General features: G+C 36.3%; 1 pseudogene; it reads left to right on the forward strand.

Moving 5' to 3' along the window:
* Window positions 1–220: 220 nt before the first annotated feature.
* On the forward strand, window positions 221–698 carry LOC110334147 (annotated as a pseudogene).
* Window positions 699–8,286: the final 7,588 nt, after the last annotated feature.

Consider the following 8,286-nt stretch of genomic DNA (forward strand, 5'->3'; position numbering starts at 1 on the left):
ACTTCCAGACCTTCACAGGCATCAGGTACATATCCAAAATATAGAAATGCAATGCAGGCAAAATATTCATTTATATAAAGATTTATTAAAAAAATAATACAATCGGTTCAGTCAGATCCCGGCAGCAGCTGCGGCGCCTCAGGTCTTCAGTAGCTCTTTCTTGTCTCCCTTTCGTTTCCAGAAACAAGCCTCTGGTGTGGCTGTCTCTGGTGGTGTCATCAAGGTGTTCAATGTCATGAAAGTTTGCAAGTCTTCAACACCAGAAATGAAGAAATGCAAGAAGGCGGTGCTCTTTTGCTTGAGTGAGGACAAGAAGATCCTGGTAGGAGATGTGGAGCAGACTGTAGACGACCCCTACACCACTTTTGTCAAGATGCTGCCAGACAAGTACTGCCGCTATGCGCTCTATGATGCGACCTGCAAGACCAAGGAGAGCAAGAAGGAGGACCTGGTGTTCATCTTCTGGAACCCCGAGAATGCACCCCTTAAGAGCAAAATGATCTATGCCAGCTCCAAGGATGCCATCAAGAAGAAACTGACAGGAATCAAGTATGAATTACAAGCTAACTGCTATGAGGAGGTCAAGGATCGCTGCACCCTGACAGAGAAACTAGGTGGCAGCGCTGTCATTTCTCTGGAGGGCAAGCCTTTGTGAGCCACCTCCAGCCCCTGCCTGGAGCATCTAGCAGCCCCAGACCTGCTCTGGGGTGTTGCAAGCTGCCCCTTTCCTGGAAGATCGGAGGGGCTGGGGGGAATCCCAGCAGGGGGAGGGCTATCCCTTAACCCCAGTTGCCAAATGTCCCTCCCACCTCCTGGACCTTCCTTCTCCCTCCTTCCTTGATGGTTCTGGCCTTCCCAAACTGCTTTTGATCTTCTGATTCCTCTTGGGTTGAAGCAGACCAAGTCCAGTCCTAGGCACCCAGGTTGGGGGGATCCTGTATTTTTTTTAAATCCTTTTCCCTCCCCATCTCATGCTGCCAACTTCTAACCGCAATAGTGACTCTGTGCTTGTCTGTTTAGTTCTGTGTGTAAATGAAATGTGGAAATGACCCTCCCTGCACTAGCTGGCTGCCCTTCCCTTTCCCTTGATCTTGGCCACTCATGGAAGCAGGACCAGGAAGGGACCTTCAATTTAAAAACAAAAATAACTAATAAAAAGGCCAATTAACAAAAAAAAATAATACAATCATAGTGGTAATTTTGCAAGTATACCTATATGTGTACCTGATTAAGAGTGTGCAGTTCACCTCAAACTTTCCTACATGATGGACAATTAAATGATCTATTTTGGTGCCTACAAAACCTACAGTACAGCAGAGCCACTCATTAGTTAATTTGTAGAAACATGAGTTGATGACTCATTTGAATCTATTTGTCCTCCTGTTTCAGTATGGAATGAAGATGTATGACAGTCCTTTTTAGGCTTTAGCCTCCAAATGATGGAAAAGTTCAGTTAGTTTGAGCTCAGGAACTTAATAAATGAATCTACGACCAGAATACTAACATACTTGTTTAGATGTGGTATTTTTAATAACTACAAAACATAAACTGTAGTTGAAAGATTAAGGATGTGACCCTTTTACCTTATTCGTGCTACATTTGTAATCATATTTTATGTTTCTTCTGGCTTTTTCGCCAACCCCCTTCTTTACTATCCTCTTCATACATCCTAAATTTTGATGTTCAAAAGAAAAGCTAAACACTTAAATTTAGCATAGGCTTTCATTGAGTCCAATACCATAGTACATACATATTTGCTATTGTTTATCTCTTACTTTTTGTTGGTCCAAACATGTATGTATCTTGCTGCTTATGATAGATTTCTATCTTCTTTTCTCAATTGTCAAATAATATTTTTATCATCTATGCTAAATTCATAATAATTATAGGAAGATATTATACCAAAGGAAACTGGATATTTTATCACAAGCACTAATTCACAGGAGCTGTGTTAAACCACTAAGGTGTACAAGATCAAGTCAGACAAAAGATTAGTATAGAGAGGGAGAGTAGTGATCTCTAAATCTCAGCACCCGTTGAAATGTTGTTGACAACCGAGAGTAACTGTATAACAGTGAAATCATTCTTTATTTAAGGTTATAGCCACTACACTGATACATTTTCCACATTGTAGTGGATGGCAACACACATATGTGCACATGTGGGCAGTACTTATGAGACTTGGTGGGTTACTGAATAACAAACAGGAAATTAGAAGAAGGCACACATGTTAGTATAAGGGGAAATTTAAAGAGGATATGCATTTAGGAGATGATTTCATACTCTACTGTATATATATATATGACTTTCTTAAAAAATAAATGATAAGAAAAACATTTTGAAGTTGGGAAGTGTTGGGGCTTTCATTTTCGACAATAATATGAAGATAAATAACCATGTGTTTTTAAAATGGACTGTGATTGTGAATACACGACAATAAATCTCTTTCATTAAACATCTTGAGAAATTGAAGAAATGTCTGAATGGCTACAGGTACTAGCTGTTCCTGATAACTATAGGTCACTATAGATTTATGACAGTGAATAATTTTTTAAATTCCAGTTGCAAGGTATCCAATGCTCTCTTCTGGCCTCTGATAATACTTTATGGATATGGTATACCTATGTACATGTAGAAAAATTTTAACATAAAAATGTTTTTAACACCGGACATGGTGGCGCATGCCTTTAATCCCAGCACTCAGGAGGCAGAGGCAGGTAGATTTCTGAGTTCGAGGCCAGCCTGGTCTACAAAGTGAGCTCCAGGACAACCAGGACTATACAGAGAAACCCTGTCTCGAAAAACCAAAAAAAAAAAAAAAAAATGTTTTTAAGCTTGTGTGCGTGTGTGTGTGTGTGTGTGTGTGTGTGTGTGTATGTATGTCTGTGTGCAAATGTATGCATGTGGTTAAAATGGAAGTACTGAATGATCTGAAGGTAACAGCAATACAATGCACCAGAGATTGACAAACATTCCAATACTGTGTGTGGGTTACCAATTTTGGAGATTCTTGGAAATAAATTGCCAGAGAGCCAAAAATATTACAGGTTATTGATAATGACATTGTTACTTTCTATAACTTGATTTTAAGATCTCTTTATGGAAGAAACCATGTAACACCGCATGGAGACATCAACCTGATACTGACTTACTGGCTAATTTTCATAGTGCTGGCAGGTGCTGTGCACTCTACCAGAGTACAAAATGTCCAGTTGTGAAGATTGCAAGCTATGCTAATGCCTGACCTAGCCAGATATTCCCACTGATACAACAAGGCACAAACATCATGATGGTCACAAACCAATATTTGATTAGATTCAAGTATAACTCCACAATATGAAAACCGTACCTTGTAGAATTTTGGGGCCAAAATCTAGTAGTTAGATTGATCATAGACTCTAGGGGAGAACCTACTAGTATTACTCTGTTAAATGGCCATAATTTAAAACCAAATCCTATTGACTTATCTTTATACCCTTAAATAATGGCATATCCAAAGTACCATCAAGAGTACTTGTATTTTCAAGATGTGGTAATTAACAGAGGTATACATCTGACCAAGGTAGAAAAAATAAGAAATTACAGAATTCTCAGGACTAAATATGACATCTAATTCACATTCCTTCTACTTAAGGCCTGAAGATCATTGGTGGCCAAATGACTACAGTTCATGTATTAAATAAATAAATAAATAAATAAATAAATAAATAAATAAAGTTGTCCTTTGGAAACATCCTGAAAACTGCATATATCTGTTTTTAGTGAATATGATAAAATGTGTAAGCCCTGTGCAAGTCCACACCAGACCAAATCTCAACATGAAGAGGGAAGTTGCACATATCGACCCTACATGAGGAGTTATTGGCAATTGATTTTTATGGGGACACAGAGATGCTTTCCTCCATCCTTGGGTAAATAGTGTTGTCTTTGGAAAGTCAATCACAATTCAGTGGAAAGCTGCACTTCAAAGTATATGAGTTGCACAAATTGAAATTGATATGCACTAAAAAAGAGAACATATTGTTGGGAGGATAAAAAAGGTGATATTAGTATAGGAGGAGTCAGAGGTAGGTGAACATGATCAAAATACATTTTATGATGTTCTCAAAAACAATAAAATTAATGATAAAATGGTTTGAAATATGAGAGTACAATATACTTATCATAGGCTCTGCTTATAAAGAATTTTTAAAATTTGCACCAAGAGTTTGCCATAGACAAAAATCTTGCCAAAGGTTTATGAGGTATGTTTTATAAAGTATTAAATGATGATAATAAAATTGTGTTTCATGAGAAGTAACATTAAAAATTATAACAATGAGGAAAAAATGAACCTGGGCTGTACATCATTATTAAAGATGAGCAGAGATAAGTCAAATGACTCAACCTTTGGCTCTATTATGAGCTTCCACCTCAGATGGATTAGTAGGAATTATTGTATATTTTGTGGACAACAAAATACAGTATAAAGAGAGGAATGCAGTTTAAGAATTGATAGTTATCAGCTCCTGTGGTCCCACCAATTTCTCATGATTGTTTTTCAAGATGTGACACTGAGAATTTTTACTCTTGCATTGGATCATGTATAACAAAAATTGTAGACATATTTCTACTTTAATAGGTTATTCTATGGAAAACTGTTAATACATCCATTATATTATATATAACTCTTAAGATAACTTAAAATATGTAATGGTGGCAATACAATGTAAAATTTGGTCTTTAAAAGTGAGGATTACAGAACTAAGAATAAAAACAAGGCATTAATAATATTTTCATATTAATCAACATATAGTTATTTTAAGATTATATCCATTTCAATATAGTACTTTACATATCTATTACTGAAAACTAGAAATTGCATTGAAACATGAAAGAATTACAGCAATCAACAAGGTTTTGAAAGTTTAATGGAACATTAAGACAGGAAGTTTAAAAACTGGAAGAAGAATGGGAAAAGAATGGACCAACAGTGAGTATAATCTACACTATTGTGTTTTCTGAACTATATTGTACAGCTGTACTGTAATTAACATGAAGCCCCCCGTTAAAGAAGCTAGTATGGTATGAGGTATTTACAAAATTAGGGGACATTTTAAAAGAGAAAGTACTGTTTAAATGAGGTAAGAGCACGGGAATGAATAAGAAAAGTCATGAGTAAAAGGACAAAAATGAGCAAATACTATTGCCAATAGAGACACATTCTCTAGTTGCACCTGTTATACTGAAGACTCACCTCCTTTTTCTCTTCTTGATGTCATCTGACCATGACAAGTTAACATATTGCCACTAAGAGGATATTAACTGTTTCTGCCTAAATCAAACCTACTATTGAATAAACTCTATCTAATGTAGTGTTGACATTTCTTCTTTGAGAAAGTCATTGTATGTAAGGTATTTACAAATTGTTATATGATTTTGAACAGAGTTAAGGTGGATGTATTCAAACAGCATGACAGCATGATCAAATAGATCACGACAAGCAAACGTTCCAGCAGCTATCTTCAACGTAACACTCAGAATAGAGGCAATATTCTTCCACAACTTCGGACTTGACTCCAGCAACAGCAAGTCTCCCTACTAAATAAAAACAGCAGCCACTAAAAAGGGTTGATTCATTTTTCTGAGGTTTCAAAACTCATCATCTGGAGGGAGGAGAAGGGAAATGTGTCCTTGGCTATGTGAATCGTGTCAGTTAAGCTAATGTGGTGAAGTGAGGTTCTATCGTGTGAAAATGTAGATAATTATATTTGTTTTGCTCTTTAGTTGAGAGAAGTAGGCAAACCCCTTCATTTTTTTTTTTTTTTTGCTATGCCCTCAGTGTCTGTGGAATATTACAGATACCTGAAACTAAGGTTCATTCTCAGTACTCTGCAGATGGTCTCATGTATTGAGAGTTTATAACGATTCTTCCAATCCCAGATGCTGCATGTGTTTATAATGATTTAGCTGAGCATCTCCGAGTTGCAGTTTGAATCCTGCATGGCAATACCAATGCAGTTCATTTCTTTGCTTTATTTTTATGCTTGACACCAGGGAAATCTCACTGTTGATTATTAACACTCAATATGAAGAGAATCTATCATCAAAATTATGCCATTGGCTGAATTTTCTACCTAAATATAAAAATACTATGTATTTGTCATTTTATCAAAAGCTTTGGGTTATATCTCTTCAAAATTGAGTTTAACCCTGACTATAGATCATACCTCTGAAACTGTCCTCAACTTGCCCCAATGAAAGAGATGTGTATAGGCAAATGACTTTCACTAAGCCCTATTATGACACAGTGGAGGATGCAAAGTGCTCACAGAGTGGAACAGACACCCCCCCCCTTGCCACATCCTACATAGTTGGGGCATTCCCTGTGTACCTGATAGAACATCATGTTTGTAGTCCCAATGCCCAGTTTAAGTAGAATGTGTTCCCATTATTTATAAACAGCAAAATTTACCTAGAATTCCCAATAATAGAAGACCCAGAAAGCTTGATTTTATCCAATTCTCCTGCTCTATAAAACACGCATCCTTTAAGATTGTTGACAATGAGCCATGTTGCTCTTATCCTCAATATTATGTTTACCAAATGGATAAAGGCTGACTACTAACATGTCAACAATATATACCCTCAATGTGATAAAACCACATGTATATATTAAATTAAAAGTTACTTTTTATTTAATGAAAAAAAAAAACACTAAACAATCTGAAATTTAAAAAAAAAAAAGTGTATCGGAACAAACAAAATGATATGATACTTTTCCTAAATGATGTTGGAAGACTCTAGTATGAAACCAAAGTAATGCTAGGAGTTTACACCTGGAAAAATGCCTATACTAAAATACTCAAAATAACATATTCCAAAGGTCATAGAGTATGTAAAGTAAGCAAACAAGAGTTTAATCGCAAAATTACGTAAATATAATTTATATAGGTTTTTCTACACTGTTTTGGTTCCCAGCAGATCGAATGTGCATACCCTCCTAGGAGATATCTTTGGCTCACCAAAGAAGCACACACACACACACACACACACACACACACACACACATACACACACACACTAGCTTATTTTTTAAAGTCCTTGGCTACCTCAAAGGCTGTGTACTCATAAACCTTCCCCTTCTACACCAGGCAAAATTGGGGAAGAGACCATTGACCACTTACCTGAAATTTCACAGGCTGGTAGGCTTTATCTCTGCCCTCTTGCTTCCTATTCTTGTACTCAAAGTCACAGCGATTCAGCTCAGTTCCTCTCTGTATCCTACCTGCACAAGACTAAGTATCCCACCCATGCCTAGCCATTTAGCCCCTGGCATCTTACTTGATTAATCAAAAACCAATTGGGGACAAGGACCTTCAGCATCTACACACAGATTCCTGATTGAATCAAAGCATTAGAAACATCTCCAACACCTCAACTTTTCTGTCCAAATTAAAATAAAAAATAAAAAAATACAAAAACAACCAAACAAAAACACCTTTTCTCTCAGACATAAATTGAGCACAACTACAATAATTATATAAGTCATTGAGTATGATATACAATTAACATCCAGTCCATCATTTTTGTCAATTAGATAAAGTACTTTACCATCATTCCTAACAAAGTGTTTATGGTCTATACCTGGATTATATTTTGAGTTTAGCCTGTAACACCATCTGAAAAACCACTTTTTAACTATATATCATGTCTTTTCATGTTAAACAACTTGAGTTTGCTTATGCAACATTAATTAGTCTTTGTCTTACCAATAATTCAAGAATGAATTAAATATTTATTGAGTATATAGGAAGCACACAACATTGCTTCTAAAACTTAAACAATTGTAGAGCTAGCTGACTACCTGGACAGTCCTTTAATTTCTTATAAAGTTGGAGCATCTGCCTTCAGCCTTTTGTTCCAGAGACATCTGGCAGATCCAGCAATGAAGTAGAAATATAAAGGACTAGTTCACCCTTTCTTGGCAGAGATTAGTAGTTAAATATCTTACATCTGTTTGTCCTTTTGGACAGTATTTCGTCTGCAGATTAAATAGGCAATTTCGGCCCTGTGGCTACCTCACCATGATAATCAACCTTGCTTCGAGGTAAACATGCTCAATATCTGCTTTGATCTGTGAAGGGGGTACTCTCAGGGACACATTTGTCTCTAGTGAAAAATTCCAATAATAATGAAATGATTAAATGTTAGATACTCTTAGCCATTTCTATTTGAGTAAATCGAAAGTACTTTATTCTAATTAAATTCGTATCTAAACTCGCCATTAATTCACTATCTGCCCCT

Source organism: Mus pahari, chromosome 16 (genome assembly GCF_900095145.1).
Source record: "Mus pahari chromosome 16, PAHARI_EIJ_v1.1, whole genome shotgun sequence".
Taxonomy (NCBI): Eukaryota; Metazoa; Chordata; class Mammalia; order Rodentia; family Muridae; genus Mus; species Mus pahari.